The sequence below is a fragment of the Pan troglodytes genome, chromosome 17 (genome assembly GCF_028858775.2).
Source record: "Pan troglodytes isolate AG18354 chromosome 17, NHGRI_mPanTro3-v2.0_pri, whole genome shotgun sequence".
NCBI classification, from domain to species: domain Eukaryota; kingdom Metazoa; phylum Chordata; class Mammalia; order Primates; family Hominidae; genus Pan; species Pan troglodytes.
Window position 1 is genome coordinate 21,989,517 of NC_072415.2, and position 18,032 is coordinate 22,007,548.

Here is an 18,032-nt window from a genome sequence, read left to right on the forward strand (position 1 = left end):
TTTTTTTTCCTTTGGATACTTCTGAACTGGTGAGGTGTGCTCACAATGAAGGTTCCTCTAAAAGTTACTTTTTTACTTTTTTCTGTTAGCAAAGCAGTTGCCGCTACAGATTGAATGCATTTGGGCCATCCGCGGGTTACTGGGTTAAGGATTTTTGATAGGAAGGCCTCAGTGCTTTCAGGATATGCCCTTGTTTACACTGACAACAAAGTGGTATTGGGGTGTTATAGGGTTATGGAGAATACCTTCCGCTATCAATTATAAGTTTTAAATTTACCTTGGCTTTTAAAGGAATAGGGTACACTGTTTTTTTTTCTTAAATACTTGTATATCTCTCTCTTTCTTTCTCTCTTTGATTTTCTGTCTCTTTCTCTCTTTTACTTTCCTTTTGCCTCTGTCCTTTTCTCTCTCTCTGCCTCTCTCTTTCTCTCTCTCTTTCCTTGACTCTCTCTCTGTCTCTCTGTCTCTTCCTCTTTCCCTCTCTGCTGGTCTTTCCTTGCCTCTGCCAGCTGCTTATGCTGCTGTTCTCTCAACCACTTTGGTGGGGGGGCTAAAACCAGCTGTAACCAAGTGTCTATGTATGGGAACTGGTCTGGGTGCCCTGGCTTACAGGTTACCTTGTGCCACACCCTTGAAACAAGGGACCTGTCCAGGCTTCCTTCTGATGGCCAACCCACCTCTAATGCACATGCCAGTCTATCTTACACAAAGTTTTAAGTTTTCCTGGTGTCATAGTACTCCATAGTCTCCCTTAAATCCTTTCTTGAAATTTTTCAACATAGTTCATAGTGGGATTGGCTGACTTTGTGTCTGACCCATGCTTCTTTGAGACAAAACAACACACTTACACCACACACACACCACAAAACAAAGAACGGGTGAAAAGGACACACACACACTTTTACAGTTTACACCAAACCAGAATCAAAACCAAAATCAGAGTATCAAGAAATCCAAGCCAGGTCAAAACCAAAACCAAAGTATCAAGTAATCCAAGTCAAGTCAAAAACAAAAACCAAAGTGCTGGTACAGGCATGCCGTAGGTGATCAGGTCACCTTTCCACTCAAATGGAGTGGGCAAGTTCCAAAGACTAGTCTTGCCAAGTTTTAGATGTCTGGACTCCAAGTGCCAGTTCCTTCCTGGTGTTCAGCCACTGCATTGATCCTCCATGGGGGCCTGCCACGTACTCCTCTGGCAAGGTGTTCCACCGGGGCAATTGCCTACCAAGGAGTGCTCTCAGGATCCACGTTGCTCAAGCTGGCCAGAGTCCCCCTCAGGGATGCTCCACAGGGCAGGCCTAAGCCACCTAAGGGGCTGCCTTGACCATCTGTTAATCACCTCGCTTCCTGGTCAGGGAACCAAGAAATGTAACAGGAGAAGCCGCAGACAAAATCCCTCAGACACCGAGTTAAAGAAGAAAGGACTTTATTCAGCTGGGAGCTTCGGCAAGACTCACGTCTCCAACAACCAAGCTCCCTGAGTGAGAAATTCCTGTCCCTTTTAAGGGCTCACAACTCTAAGGGGGTCCGTGTGGGAGGGTCATGATCGATTGAGCAAGCAGGGGGTACGTGACTGGGGGCTGCACGCACCGGTAATTAGAACGGAACAGAACAGGACAGGGATTTTCACAGTGCTTTTCTATACAATGTCTGTAATCTATAGATAACATAACCGATTAGGTCAGGGGTCCACCTTTAACTACCAGGCCCAGGGTGTGGCACCGGGCTGTCTGCTTGTGGATTTCATTTCTGTCTTTTAGTCTTTACTTCTTCTTTCTTTGGAGGCAGAAATTGGGGATAAGACAATATGAGGGGTGGTCTCCTCCCTTATTCTGAGTAGCTGGGATTACAAGCATGCACCACCATGCCCAGCTAATTTTTGCATTTCTAGTAGAGATGGGGTTTCACTTAAAACTTTTAGTGTATAAATAGGAAGGCTGAGTGTGGTGGCTCATGCCTGTAATCCTAGTATTTGGGGAGACCAAGGCTGGAGGATCTCTTGAAACCAGGAGTTCGAGACTACCCTAGGCAAAATAGCTGGAACTCATCTCAATAAAAAAATTTAGCTGGATGTAGTGGCTCACACCTGTAGTCCCGCTACTAGGGAGGCTAAGGAAGGAAGATCGCTTGAGCCCAGGAGTTCAAGGCTGCAATGAGCCATGATTGTGGCACTGCACTCTAGTCTGGGAAACAGAACGAGACCTTAACTCTTAAAAAATAAAAAAAATAAATCGGGAAAGTTGAACTTCTAAAAATAACCCCATATGGATATACTTGTCAGATCTGCTAAGTATTTCTACTCATAAGGGCGTAACTATCCTTTTTCTCACTCATACATATATTTAAACACTAAATTAGTCAATGCTATTAGGCCTGCCTTTTATTTCCCAGAATAGTGTTTGTTTGGAGAAAATCTAGAGGCATCTGACTTTTACAATAAAATGCAAAAACAAAGCATTCTTAAGCCACTCAGTGTTTTAAAAAAGACTGAAACAACCAAACACAACTGTGGTCTTTGGCTAACTTTCTAGAGAGAAGAAAACAAGCCATCTGCCGGTAACAGGCGGCTCTGGGGATGGCTGATCACAGGGCCGAATGAAATATTCATAGTAATTAGTGGCAGCACCAAAATAGAAACTTCACAGTGCTTTTCCTGTTGTTATGGTGACAGCCCCCCAACAGCCCACCTCCCCGCAAAGGCCCTGGCTTGGTGCATTCTGTGGCCTTCCATCTGGTGCCCTCCCATTGAATGCAGAGAAACTAAACTGACTGCTCATTTGTCCCCTCGGGGTTGTGTGTGTGTGCTGGGCTGCCAGGAGGAGGAGGGCGTGGACTGGAAGATTCCACAGGGCTGGGCCAAGGCTGTCCCCTGTGCTCAGCCAGAGTGACAGGAGAGCAGCTGATAGCCCAGGCTGCCAGACAGGTGCTGTCAAGGGGCCGAAAACTCACTGATGTCAGGAGACGGCACCCGGGTAATGATGAGTGAGGCCTGGCCTGTGACAAACAGGCTCTTAACCTGCCGTTGTGGCAGGAGGAAGTGCTCCCTAGGGCTTCAAGTTACCTGAACAGCCCACACATTTGCCCCCTCTTGTTGAGCAATTTCCGTAGGTCCTTCAGAAGTTGTTAGGTGTCAACATTCTTGTTGCTCTGCTAAAAATCTAAGAATTTGGCCAAAAAGTCTGGTTTGCTCCTGCTCAAAGATTGAAGAAATAGAAATTAGGCTGCTTATTTTCCTTAGTCTTATTCATTTTGGAGCTCAATGTTTAAAACATTGATTTGAGCATCAGTATTACATGCTGTTGTCAATGCCGTCTCTCTGGAGTCCCCAGGGACTGCAAATTGAGGAAACTGTTTAGGATGTAGCTTCTCCATCAAGGCACCAGGAAGTATGGAGGTGGCACAAAAAAGTGCTTTGGAAAAAATGTGAGCTGCACTTAGGAAAAGGGTTTGATTTCCCATGGCATAAGTCTAAGTTTTTGGATATTTTATTCCCTTAATAAATCTTTCTCATATTTTGCTACCCTGTGGTCTAGAGTATTTGTGTAATGGATAGAGTTGATATAATTTGTCTGCTGCCCAGTGAGGCGATCTCATGACATTTCTGGGTAAAGGCTGCTGATAGGAAACACACATTTTCTTTCTTTTTTTTTTCTAGAGACAAGGTCTCATCCTGTCACCTAGCCTGGAGTGCAGTCATACAATCACAGCCTACTGCAGCCTCAAACTGAAGGGCCTAAGTGATCCTCCTACCTCCGCCTCCTAAGTAGCTGGGATTACAGGTGTACACCAGTACACCTGGCTAATGCTTTATTTTAATTAATTTTTGTAAAGCTGGGGTCTGGCTATGTTGCCCAGGCTGGTCTCAAACTCCTGGCCTCAAACAATCCTCCCACCTTGGCCTCCAAAACTGCTGGGATTACAAGCATGAGCCATTGTGCCTGGCCTCAGGAATATAGGCTTTCAAGTCATACCAGTCCCTATTTATATAAACCACAGCCTCAGGGTTTGCAAAGTAGATGGCTGTCATTTTTTCTTTCCCAGAGCCTACCTGGGGGTTGATAATCTGCACATAGGCTGGATACAGTCCTGTGAAACAGAATCATTTTGGGTAGCAATTTACTGGATCATAGACTGTTAGAGCTGGATGCTCTCAGGGGTTATCAAGTCACATTTGTCAGAAAAGCAAATGGGTCAGTGAACTGCTGCTTACAGGCAGAACAGGGCTTGGGGTCCTAGCACCTCCCTCCATCCCAAAGCCCTCTATAGTCTAATTTAATTAGAGATGTTTGCACATGTATAGTGTATGTGTGGTGGGGTGGAGGGTAGGTGTGTTGGGTGAACTAAAAAGAAAATAGATGTGGCAAATTCTGGTCTAGTAGGAAAGATGAGACACAGGAATATGTCCCAGCTGGAGAGTATTCTAAGGCTGATGAGAAGCACATGTGGTGTCATGTGGCCCTCTCCTTGGTGGGTCCCCTGTATCGTGCTGAAGAAAAATAGTAACAGCCATAGGTTCTTAGTTGGAACAGACTTCAATTACAAAAGACAGATTAACAAGAAAAAAAACCCAAAAGTTTATTCACATGTTTGTTTCAGATACACGTGGAGTCACTCAGAAATTGAGTAGTTCTCAAAGAAGTGGCTTTGATTTCAGCTTATATAGCATCCTCAACAAAGAACACTAAATTCATTTAAAAGTGAAAGCAAGTTTGTTAGAGAAGTAAAGAAACAGAAGAATACCTCCTCAATAGAACAGCAGTATGAACTGCCTGACTGAATATACTTATGGTTTTTGTTTTTATTATATGCTAAATAAGGGGTGGGCGATTCATGGGTTTTCCAGGAAAGGAGTAGGGAGTTCCCAGAGCTGAGGGTTCTTCCCCCTTTTAGACTATATAGGGCAACTTCTGAACATTGCCATGGCATCTGTAAACTATCATGGTGCTTTTAGCATGCTAATGTGTTATAGGTAGTGTATAATGAGCAGTGAGGATGACCAGAGGTCACTTTTGTCACCCTCTTCATTTTGGTACAATTTGGCCTGCTTCTTTTCTGCATTTTGTTTTGTCAGCAGAATCTGTATGACCTGTATCTTGTGATACCAGTCCTGCCAACCTCCTATCTCATCCTGTGACTAAGAATGCTTAACCTCCTGTGAAGACGGTGCAATGAATCTTAGCTTTATTTTAACCAGCTTCTACTCAAGATGGAGTTCCTCTGGTTTGAACATCTCTAACATATTTCCCCCCTCCCTTTTAAAAGGGGACTCTCAATCCTAAGGGTTGCAGAGGGATGAAGATCCGTCTTCTGTAACTTCTTCAGGCTGAATGGGGCAATGATATTCCTGCCTAACTATTGGGGTCTCTTATATCCAGGGTAGAGAGGAGCTCAGTCAGAAAGTTGGTATGCTGAGGGCCATTCATAACTCTGAGTTCTGACAAAAGGTGATATCTGGAAGATCAATGTGTTCAATTTAAGAAAACATTGAGTAAGCTTATCTTGCATTTCTAAACAAAGAGTACAACAGCAATATAGTCCACAACAGTAAGCAAAATAAGTAAGATGATCCTAAGTGAACTAAATAAGAAGGCTTTCCATTTACTGGGTAGTTGTTGGAACCAAGCTGATATGAGGTTGCTAGCTGATTCCAATACACGACCAGAATTAGAATACTGATCCAGATTTTTGTGTTACACATCTCCCTTATTTCTTTTCAGCAAAAGCTGGAGATCACTGGTTGGTTCACAGAAACAAAGTGGGTCAGCCTAAATTGCAGGAAAAAAAAAAAAAAACAATGGACAAGAGCAGAATCTAACAACAGGTGTACCATAGTCTTTTTAAACAAATTTTCTCTCTCCAACCCCCATTTTTATTAAAAACAAATCATGGTAGACTGATTTGTTTGCAAGATAAGTTTTAACCTGACTACATTTGGCCTGATTATTTGTATAAAGTGCATCAAGAATAATTATTCACCATACAGGCCTTTTTAAAATTGGCTTTGATGGAACTTTGTTCTACAAGGAATCTCAGATTAGACCTCTCAAAGCCTTGAGCTCAGCCATGGGTTTGTACTTGCAAATAACTGCCTGAGGGGTAAATTCCTCACCTCTTGAGGTCCCAAGATAACTTGCAGCTCCTGGGCCTGTCAGAAAGTGACATTCTTTATTCTTCACCTACCACAGGTCAGGAACCTTGGACAGAGACTGTGTAGACAAGGAATGAGGCTAGCTTTCCCTAGGGGCTTTCATTGGCTCTATAAGTCAACTTTGATTCCTTAAAGCAGTCTGTTTATATTTAAAAGAATACCATTCCAGCCAAGGCCCTGGTAAAATAACCAGTTTCTCCAATTGTGTCCTGTTACAAAGAAAACAGATTATTATTGCACTTATGTAAATAACTATATTGCCATAAGTTAAGAATACTCACGAATAGTTTTCAAATTCTGGAGAAATCAGGTAGAAGGAGATATGCTCCAAATTTTGCTCATAGGTGTATACTCCACTCAATTGCCAAAAGCTGTAAATAGCAACCCCCAAAAAGTTTTCTTGACTCTGAAAAACAAAACAGAAAGGATCAACAATATTTCAAGCAGGAAGTCATGAAAAAACTATTTCAATCTTTTACTAGTTCAGTCTATGCAATTAATTCCTCTTCTGCTTGACATTCATGAACACAGTAGTTTTCCAAGAGAGTCTTGGAAGTTATTTCTTCTCTATTTTAATGGCACACTTTCCAAAGTCATCAGAGATCTACATTCAAAGGCACTTGTCAGAGTCCTATAACTGATTATACACCACCTTTATTTATTTATTTATTTATTTTGAGACAGAGTCTTGCTCTCTCACCCAGGCTGGAGTGCAGTGGCATGATCTTGGCTCACTGCAAGCTCCACCTCCTGAGTCCATGCCATGCTCCTGCCTCAGCCTCCCAAGTAGCTGGACTACAGGCACCCGCCACCATGCCCGGCTAATTTTTTTGTATTTTTAGTAGAGAGGGGGTTTCACCATGTTAGCCAGGATGGTCTCAATCTCCTGACCTTGTGATCAGCCCGCCTCAGCCTTCCATAGTGCTGGGATTATAGGTGTGAGCCACCATGCCCGGCCTACACCTCCTTCTAAAGAGGATCAAAACAAGACAAAAATTGTCTGTGGATGACAAAAAGACTTAGGACAGCCATACTCAAAGACACAATTGACAAGGAAATTTGGTTAACTCTGTGGCACACAATAATCAACAAAACAATCATAATTATTCCTGACAATATACACTAAGTCATATCAGAATTATAGGAGCTTCTCATAATTTTGGAATACATACCAATAACACATCTATACAAATACAGCCCAAAGAAAGCCAAACACGATTTCATACCCAACAATGCTTTCTGTATGATTTTAATATACCAAATAAGTCAAATACGTCATCTTTAGACTTTAGGCAACCCAATATCTAAAAGATCAATTAGATCAGAAAAAGACATAATTTATAATTTGATTTTGGGAAGTTTGTCAAATATCAAAGGTTCAAAACGCTTGATATTATAAAATAGAATCCCAGGTCACTGTAAGTCATTTATTTTGCTAAAATGATAATTTAAAGATTTTTAAAAGGCAAAAACATTTACTCATTGATAGAAGGAAGACTGAACTTTCCAAACAATCTGTCTCTTTGCTTTCCACTCTTTTTCCTGTAGTTTATTCAAAGAGGAAACAAAAATCTTTCATTATTTTCCTCATATTACAAAGAATCTTATTCAACAGATAAAGCCAAAATTCACCTTTGCATTAGTGTACTATTGATGTCAAACCTAGTTCTTAATAAAATCTTATAGAAAAATCTATCTAATTTTTTAAAATTACTTTAAAAATTTATTTCAAAAGTTTTTGGGAACTAGTGGTGTTTGGTTGCATGGAAAATTTTTTTAGTGGTGATTTCTGAGATTCTGGTGCACTTGTCACCTGAGAAGTGTACACTGTACCCAATGTGTGTAGCCTTTTATCCCTCCCCCACTCCCACCCTTACCCTTGAGTCCCCAAAGTCCATTATATCATTCTTAGGCCTTTGTGTCCTCATAGCTTAGCTCTCACTTATAAGTAAGAACATATGATGTTTGGTTTTCTATTCCTGAGTTCACTTAGAATAATCATCTCCAACTCCATCCAGGTTACTGAAAATAGCATTATTTCACTTCTTTTTATGGCTGAGTAGTATCCATTCCATATATATTATATATATGGAATATACATATATATATACACACACCATATGTATGGAATATATAGATACACCATATATATAAAATAATATATATACCATTATATGTATAATGGTGTGTGTGTGTATATATATATATACACACACCATATATATATAATGTGGTATATGGCTGATTAGTATTCACATATATACTACTCGTTTCTTTATCCTCTTGTTGGTTGATGGACATTTAGGCTGGTTCCATACTTTTGCAATTGTGAATTGTGCTGCTATAAACATGCATGTACAAGTGTCTTTTTCATATAATGACTGCTTTTACTCTCAGTAGAGACCCAGTTGTGGGGTTGCTGGGTCAAATGGTAGTTCTACTTTTAGTTCTTTAAGGAATTTCCATACTGTTTTCCATAGTGGTTGTACTAGATTACATTCCCACCAGCAGTGTAAAAGTGTTGCCTTTTCACCACATCCATGCTAACATCTGTTTTTTTTTTATTTTTAAATTATGGCCATTCTTGCCAGGGTAAGGTGGTATCTCACTGTTGTTTTGATTTACATTTTCCTGATAATTAGTGATATTGAGCATTTTTTCTTTTTCTTTTTTTTTTAGACAGAGTCTCATTCTTTCTCCCAGGCTGGAGTGCAGTGGTGCAACCTCCACTCACTGCAACCTCTGCTTCCTCCTGGGTTCAAGCAATTCTCCTGCCTCAGCCTCCTGAGTAGCTGGGATTACAGGTGCATACCACCATGCCTGGCTAATTTTTGTATTATTAGTAGAGATGGGGTTTCACCATATTGGTCAGGCTGGTCTCAAACTCCTGTCCTCAGGTGATCCTCCCACCTCGGCCTCTCAAAGTGCTGGGATTACAGGCATGAGTCACTGCACCCAGCCTCGCATTTTTTCATATGTTTGTTGGCCGTTTGTGTATCTTCTTTTGAGAATTGTCTATTCATGTCTTTTGCTCATTTTGATGGATTATTTGCTTTTTCTTTTGGATTTGTTTGAGTTCCCTGTAGATTCTGAATATTAGTCCTTTGTTAGATGCATAGTTTGTGAATATTTTCTCCCACTCTGTGGGTTATCTGTTCACTGATTATTTATTTTGCTGTAAAGAAGCTTTTCAGTTTAATTAGGTCTGAACTATTTATCTTTGCTTTTGTTGCATTTGTTTTTGAGTTCTTGGTCATGAGCTCTTTGCCTAAGCCAATATCTAGAAGAGTTTTTCCAGTGTTATCATCTAGAATTTTTAAGGTTTCAGGTCTTAGATTTTAGTCTTTGATCCATGTTGCATTGATTTTTGTGTAAGGTGAGAGATGAGAATCCAGCTTCATTCTGCTACATGTGGCTTGCCAATTACTCAGCACCATTTGATGAATAGGGCTCCTTTCCCTACTTCAGGTTTTTGTTTGCTTTGTTGAAGATTAGTTGGCTGTAAATATTTGGCTTTATTTCTGGGTGCTCTATTCTCTTCCATAGGTCGATGTCTCTATTTTTATACCAGTACCATGCTGTTTTAGTTACTATAACCTTTTAGTATTGTTTGAGGTCAGGTAATGTGTTGCCTCGATTTGTTCTTTTTGCTTAGTCTTGCTTTGGCTATGTGGGCTCTTTTTTGGTTCCCTGTGAATTTTAGGATTGTTTTTTCTAGTTCTGATTATGGTATTTTGATGGAAATTGCATTGAATTTGCAGATTACTTTTGTCAGTATGGTCATTTTCATAATATTGATTCTACCCATCCCATGAGCATGGGATGTGTTTCCATTTGTTTGTGTCATCTATGACCTCTTCCAGCAGTGTTTTCTAGTTTTCCTTGTAAAGATCTTTCACCTCCTTGATTATGTATATTCTTAAGTATTTTTTTTTTTTTTTGCACCTGTAAAAGGGGTTGAGTTCTGGATTTGATTCTCAGCTTGGTCATTGTTAGTGTATAATGGTGTCACTGATTTGTGTACATTGATTTTGTATCATGAGACTTTGCTTACTTCATTTATCAGTTTGTATGAGTCTTTAGGGTTTTCTAGGTATACAATCATATCATCAGCAAAGAGTGACAGTTTGACTTCCTCTTTACTGATTTGGATGCCCTTTATTTTTTTCTCTTGTTGGATTTCTCTGGCTAGGACTTTCAGTACAATGTTGAATAGCAGGGGTGAAAGTGGGCATCTTTGTCTTGTTCCAGTTCTCATGGGAAATGCTTTCAACTTTTCCCTGTTCAGTATCATATTGGTTGTGGGTTTGTCATAGATGGCTTTAATTACCTTGAGGTATGTCCCTCTATGCTGATTTTGCTGAAGGTTTTAATCATAAAGGGATACTAGAATTTTGTCAAATGCTTTTTCTGCATTTATTGAGACGTTCATATGATTTTTGTTTTTAATTCTGTTTATGTGATGTGTCTCATTTATGGACTTGCATATGTTAAACCATCCCTGCATGTCTGGTGTGAAACCCAGTTGATCATGATATATTATCTTTTTGAGATTCCATTGCATTTGGTTAGCTAGCATTTTGTTGAGGATTTTAGCATCTATGTTCACCAAGAGTATTGATCTGTAGTTTTCTTTTTTTGTTATGTCCTTTCCCAGTTTTGGTATTAGGGTGATACTGGCTTCACAGAATGATTTAGGGAGGATTCCTTCTTTCTGTATCTTTTGGAATAGTTTCAGTAAGATTAGTATGAATTCTTCTTTGAATGCCTGACAGAGTTCAGCTGTGAATTCATCTGTGCCCTGGACTTTTTTTTGTTGGCAATTTTTAAATTACTGTTTCAATCTTGTTACTTGTTATTGGTCTGTTCAGAGTTTCTATTTCTTCCTGATTTAATCTAGGAGGGTTGTATATTTCCAAGAATTTATCCATCTCCTCTAGATTTTCTAGTTTGTGTGTATAAAGCTGTTCATAGCTTTGAATGATCTTTTGTATTTCTGTGGTATCGGTTGCAATATCTCCCATTTTGTTTCTAATTGAGTTTATTTGGATCTTCTCTTTTCTTTTCTTGGTTAATCTCACTAATGGTCTATCAATTTTGTTTATCTTTTCAAATAACCTGCTTTTGTTTCATTTATCTTTTGTATTATTTTTGTTTCAGCTTTATTTAGTTCTGCTCTGATCTTTGCTGTTTCTTTCCTTTTGTTGGGTTTGGGTTTGGTTTGTTCTTGTTTCTCTAGTTCCTTGAGGTGTGACATTAGGTTATCTATTTGTGCACTTTCAGACTTTTTGATGTAGGCATTTAATGCTGAGAACTTTCCTCTTAGCACCACTTTTTCTGTATCCCAGAGGTTTTGATAAGTTGTGTCACTATTATTGTTCACTTCAAAGAATTTTAAAATTCCCATCTTGATTTTATTGTTGACCCAAAGATTATTCAGAAGCAGATTATTTAATTTCCATGTATTAGTATAGTTTTGAGGGTTCCTTTGCAATTAATTTCAAGTTTTGTTCCACTGGGGTCTGAGAGAGTACTTGATATAATTTCAGTTTTCTTAAATTTATTGAGACTTGTTTTGTGGCTTATCATATGGTCTATCTTGGAGAATGTCCCATGTGCTGATGAAAGGAATGTATATTCTGTAGTTGTTGGGTAGAATGTTCTGTAAATATCTGTTAAGCCCATTTGTTCTAGGGTATAGCTTAAGTCCATTTGCTCTCTGTTGATTTTATGTCTTGACAACCTGTCTAGTGCTCTCAGTGGAGTATTGAAGTCCCCCACTATTATTGTGTTGTCATCTATCTTATTTCTTAGGTCTAGTAATAATTGTTTTATAAATTAGGGAGCTTCAGAGTTAGCTGCATATGTTTTAGGATTGTGATATTTTCCTGTTGGTCTGATCCTTTTATCATTACATAATGTCCCTCTTTGTCTTTTTAACTATTGTTGCTTTAAAGTCTGTTTTGTCTGATACAAGAATAGCAACTACTGCTCGCTTTTGGCTTCCATTTGCATGGAATATCTTTTCCCACCCCTTTACCTTAAGTATATGTGTCTCCTTATGCATTAGGTGAGTCTCTTGAAGACAGTAGATACTTGGTTGGTGGATTTCTATCCATTCTGCCATTCTGTATCTTTTAAGTGGAGAATTTAGGTCATTTACATTCAATGTTAGTATTGAGATATGAGGTACTGTTTTATTCATCATGCTAGTTGTTGCCTGAATACCTGCTTTATTTCCATTGTGTTATTGTTTTACAGGCCCTGTGAGATTTATGCTTTAAGGAGTTTCTATTTTGAGGTTTCGTTTCAAGATTTAGAACTCCTTTAGCATTTCTTGTAGTGCTGGCTTGGTAGTGGCAAATTCTCTTAGCATTTGTTTGTCTGAAAAAGACTTTATCTCTCCTTCCATTATGAATTTAGTTTTGCTGGATACAAAATTCTGGCTGGCAATTGTTTTGTTTGAGGAGGCTAAAGATAGGACCCCATCCCTTCTGGCTTGTAGGATTTCTGCTGAGAAATCTGCTGTTCATCTGATAAGTTTTCCTTTATAGTTTACCTGATGCTTTTGTCTCACAGCTCTTAAGATTGTTTTCTTTGTCTTGACTTTAAATAACCTAATGACTATGTGCCTAGGTGATGATCTTTTTGTGATGAATTTCCCAGTTGTTCTTTGGGCTTCTTGTATTTGGATGTCTAGATCTCTAGTGAGACCAGGGAAGTTTTTCTCGATTATTTCCTCAAATAAATTTTCCAAACTTTTAGATTCCTTTTCTTCCTCAGGATTACCAATTATTCTTAGGTTTGGCCACTTAAAATAATCCCAAATTTCTTGGAGGCTTTGTTTATTAAAAAAATTTTTTTCTTTGTCTTCGTCTAATTGGGTTAATTCAAAAGTCTTGTCTTCAAATTCTGAAGCTCTTTCTTTTACTTGTTCCAGGCTATTATTGACACTTTCCAGTGCATTTTGTATTTCTCTAAGTGTGTCTTTCATTTCCAGAAGTTGTAATTGTTTTTTCTTTATGATATCTGTTTCTCTGGAGAATTTTTAATCCATTATACTGTATGTTTTTAAATTTCCTTAAGTTGGTTTTCACCTTTCTCTGGCCTCTCCTTCAGTAGCTTAATGATCAACCTTCTGAATTATTTATCTGGCAATTCAGAGACTTCTTGGTTTGGATCCCTTGCTGGGGAGCCAGTGTGGTCTTTAGGGGATGTTGTAGAACCTTGTTTTGTCACATTACCAGAATGAATTTTCTGATTTCTTCTCATTTGTGTAGACTATTTCAGTGGAAAAATCTGGAACCCAAGGACTGCTGTTCAGATTCGTTTGTCCACAGGGTATTCCACACCACCTTCCCCTAGGGATGGGGCTTCCTGAGAGCCAGACTGCAATGATTGTTATTGCTCTTCAGTATCTAGCCACCCAGTGGGGCTCCAGGCTCTGGGCTGGTGCTGGGGTGCTGCAAAGAGTCCTGTGATGTGATCCTTCTTTAGGTCTTCCTGTCATGGATACCAGCATCTGCTCTGATGGAGGTGGCAGGGGAGTGAAGTAGACTCTGTGAAAGTCCTTGGTTGTAGATATGCTTAGTGTGCTGGCTTTCTTGAATGTAGGCTAGCAGTGAAGTTGTCATGTGGACAGACTCAGGACCCCTGGTTAGCCAAGATGTTGCAGGCAGTAGTATTAGCTGTTGTTTTCTCCTTCCTTGGAGCAGCGTTATTCTGTCATGAGTTGCTGTAATGGCCTGAGTTGGTTCGCCTCCAGTCAGGAGGTGGCGCTTTTAAGAGAGCACCAGCTGCAGTAATAGTAGAGGATATAAGCTTGCCCTGAATTGACCACAGGAAGTGCTCTGGTTTCCCAGGTGATGGGTGGGGCCATAAATCTCCTAAGAGTTTTTTTTTTATGATTGGGCTATAGGGGCAGTTAGAGAAATACCATCAGATGGGGCAGGGTTGGGGGTTCTGAGCTTTCCTTGGGCAGGGCTTGCCATGGCCACTGTGGTGGATGGGGGGTGGTTCTTGAGCCAATGGAGTTATGTTCCCAAAGGGGATTATGGCTGCCTCCCTCTCCAGGGAATGGGGGAAAGCTGGTAGCAATAGGCTTCACCCAGCTCCTACACAGCTGGCAAGGTCAGTCTTGCTCCTTCTATGCCCCACTAACAGCACCAAGTTTATCTCCAGGCAGCCTGCTTGCAGGATTCAGACCTTGCTCCTGGCTATAAGCTTCCCTGCTGAGAAAGCAAGCATTGCTTTCAGGGTTCTTTCCTCCCTGTTTACCCGTACTGTCAGCTGTGGTTCCTGCGCTCCTTTCTGTAGTGGTTCCCATTCACCCCCCGGATTGTGCTCAAGCAAGTTTGCCCCGGTCAAAATTATTACAAAGTTCAGTTGGGAGCTTTTTTCATCCTGTGACCCCTCCCAAATTCTGCTGGCTGCCTTCCCCAAGGGCCCCTGTGACATAGAGTCAGGGATGGCTTCCCTGGGCTAGAGTTGGAGAATGGGAGTGCCTAGAAGTCTCCTCCTGCGACTGCTTCTACATTTATGTTTCACACTAAATCTGTTTCAGCTCTAGGTAAGGTTAAATCTTTCTCCTGTAATCTGGATTTTCGGATTCCCCAGTGGGGATGTGTGTTCAGAGGCAGGTTTTCCTCTCTCATGCTTTGAGGACTCACAGTTTTTTACGTGTCTTTCAGAATTTGCAGCAGTGAGCTATTTATTTCAAAGGATCTGTGAATTCTTTCAGTTTTCCTAGTATGTTCCTGCAGTGATTCTTGCAGCAAAAGTCCACAATGTGAGTCTCCACATGCTGTTTTGTCTGTTCCACAAATCTGTCTAATTTTAATCAGTTTGACCATAAGGCAAGATTCTCACAAACCTTTTATAACCCTTTACAATTTTCTGTGAAAGAGCAGATTAGTGTTTTATGATAACTCTGTTGTGCTTTTATTTCAATGTTCAATTTATGTAAAAACTAAGTAATACCCATTTAACTTTAACCAACATAAGAACAGTAAACTTTTAGAGAAGTTACAGGCAAGGAAAAAGACTTTGATTTTCTAGGGGTAGGAGCTTGGAAGAAGACAAATAAATGGCAGCCAAAGGTTGGTTAGTGAAGCATTCTTCATATATCATCTCCAGGCCAATAAGAGTCCAAAATTGTCTTCAGTGGTTAAATTTTGTTCTCTGCAGTAGAAGTGGTTGGTGGCCAGTACACCTTTTGTCTTTGTAAATCTATGTTTTGATTTTAGGCAAATAGAGGGAGAGCAGGAAGCTTTCCTGTAACTGCTTCTTCCTAACTGCCTTCAGCTCAGCAATCCTTCATACTTTGGGGCGGCATGTTCTGGTCTGCCCCAGTGTGGGGTCAGACTGCCTAGGTCCAAGTCTCCATTGCATCTCTTGCTAGCTCTGTGTCCCTGGGAAAATTACTTGACATTTTCTCACTTGTAAATTGGGATTCATAATCCTGAATCTTCTCTGGAGAGTAGTTTTGGAAATTTGATGAGGTGACACAGAAAGTCTGGGCACACTGCTTGGCATGGAGTAAATATGCAGTAGATTAGTTATTCCCATCAATCAAGCAAATTCCTCATCACTCCTTCCTGCCTGGCTTTTGCTCATGACTTCTTAGACCTGAGGCTTCCCCTTCAGACTCTTGGTGGAGAAATGGCATGCCTCTCCCTGCCAAGCAGCTGTTCAGGTTCTGGTGGCAGATGGCCAGCGTCTTCAAGTCATTAGCATCTGACAGCCTTTGTGAACAGCAGTGGCCAAGGCCTGCCTTGACCAGTAAGGCCCAAAGCATCAAACCCAGGGCTCCATGTCAACTCCTGCATGATGGATGGGTCCTGCTGGGGAGGGAGAGGGCTCCCGGTGGCAGGGCCAAGTCAAGTTTCTGAGAGTCTTGTTCTCTATGCTGCCAGCCTTCCTTCTGGAGGCCTCCCAGCCTTGAGCCTGTCTCATCTTTACCTGTCAAGAGAAATTGATTCAACAAACATATATGAGCACCTACCACACGCCCAACCCTATGCTCAGCGCCAAAGACACAAAACCAAAACAATAGTCTTTCTTTGAGTTGCTCACAATCTAGTGAACGCGATGCCTAGACCACAAGATAGCGAAGACAGTCAGTGATACAAATTGCGTGGAATTATCATAGACGGAATGGGCACTCCTGCCACATTTAGGGCTGACTCTACTTCCAGCACTGTTCTTGGGAGATCTTATGTCATTGAGTCCTCACCACGTGGCTCTGATGTAGGTACTAATATCCTCACTTTATGGATGGGGAAGCTTCAACCTGGGGGGATTAATGGCCTGATCAAGGTCACCCAGCCTGAATGATTGTAGTGGGAGTTGAAATTTTTGCAGCACACTTAGATGTGCAACACCAACACACCTCTATTATTTCTGTCAGAGCTCATCTGGTTCTGGGTGAGATTCTTGCTGATGGGACAAACTTAAATGTGTCCTTTAAATGTATCTCTACTTCTTCCAGCCGTTTGCAGTTTAAAACAGTCAATTTGAAATGCAACTCCCTACCTAGCCTCTTTCCTCCATCTTTCTCCTCCTTCCAAAGATGCATCTGAGTTTAAGGAAGAACTTACACTTCCTCCTGACGTGTTTGTCTATTTTGGCTCCAACTGACCCTGGTACTGAAGTGATGGTCTGTGGTCTCTGCTCTTATAAGGGTGGCCTCACCTGATTTTTTGTGTGTGTTGTTGTTGTTGTTTTTGTTGTTGTTTTGAGACAGGGCCTGCTCTGTCATCCAGGTTGGTATGCAGTGGTGCAATCATTGCTGACTGCAGCCTTGAATTTCAGGACTCAGGCAATTCCCTTGCCTCAGCCTCCTAAGTAGCTGGGACTATAGGTGCACACCACCACATCTGGCTAATTTCTTAGTATTTTTTGTAGAGACAAGGTCTTGATATGCTGCTCAGGCTGTTCTTGAACTCCTGGACTCAAGCAATCTTCCTGCCTTGGCTTACCAAAGTGCTGGGATTACAGGTGTGAGTCATTGCACCTGGCCCCCACGTGATTCTTTTGGTAGCTGTGCAGGCCCTGGGCACTGATATATCTGAAGCTGATCTATAATAATTTGGGATCTGGTTTCTCAGCACAGAGTCTGGGGCTTTTATAACTCACCTGTCTGACTCTACCCCACCTCAGCTCTTGGGGAGCTGCAGGTCTTCCCAGCCTCAACCCTGACCTCCATCTGACCCTAGTGGTGGGGACTGCCTTGCTCCTAGTCAGCTCACCCTTATGCATGAGCCCCATTGCAGGCTCCCCAGCTCTCTGTGAGGCTCCGCCAAAAGTCAGTAGGACAATCTGGATCCCAAACTGTCTAGTTCAAGTCAGCCTGTAAGAGTAGTTTAAAAAACCCTTTTTATCTCCAAAAGTCTGAATTGCTTGATTGCTGTCTCATGACAGGCTCCAGAAAGTCAGCCTTGACTTTCTGGTTCAAAACAGATCAAGGGCTGTTCTAGGCAGTACCTGCTCATTCTTTTTACTTGAGTGAAATCCCTCAAGGCTGAGCTTCTTCAGTGGTGTAAAGCAAAGTGGTGAGTGATAAGGGATAGAAACATCAGGAGACACATCTAAGACACGGCTATCCCATGGCATGCAGCAGAAGCTGCTGTGCCGTTTGTGTGTATGTGCTGTTCACCATGCCATAGCCCTCTCGGTATGAATGGCTGTTCTGGGAACACAGAGGAGACGTGGGGTGGCAAGCAGGGAGACACCAGGAAAAGGGAACTTCTAACTCTGACTTTTTCTTTTCTTGAGACAGGCTCTCGCTCTGTCACCCAGGCTGCAGTGCAGCGTTGCCATCATAACTCACTGTAACCTCAAACTCCTGGCACAGCGATAATCCCACCTCAGCCTCTCCAGTAGC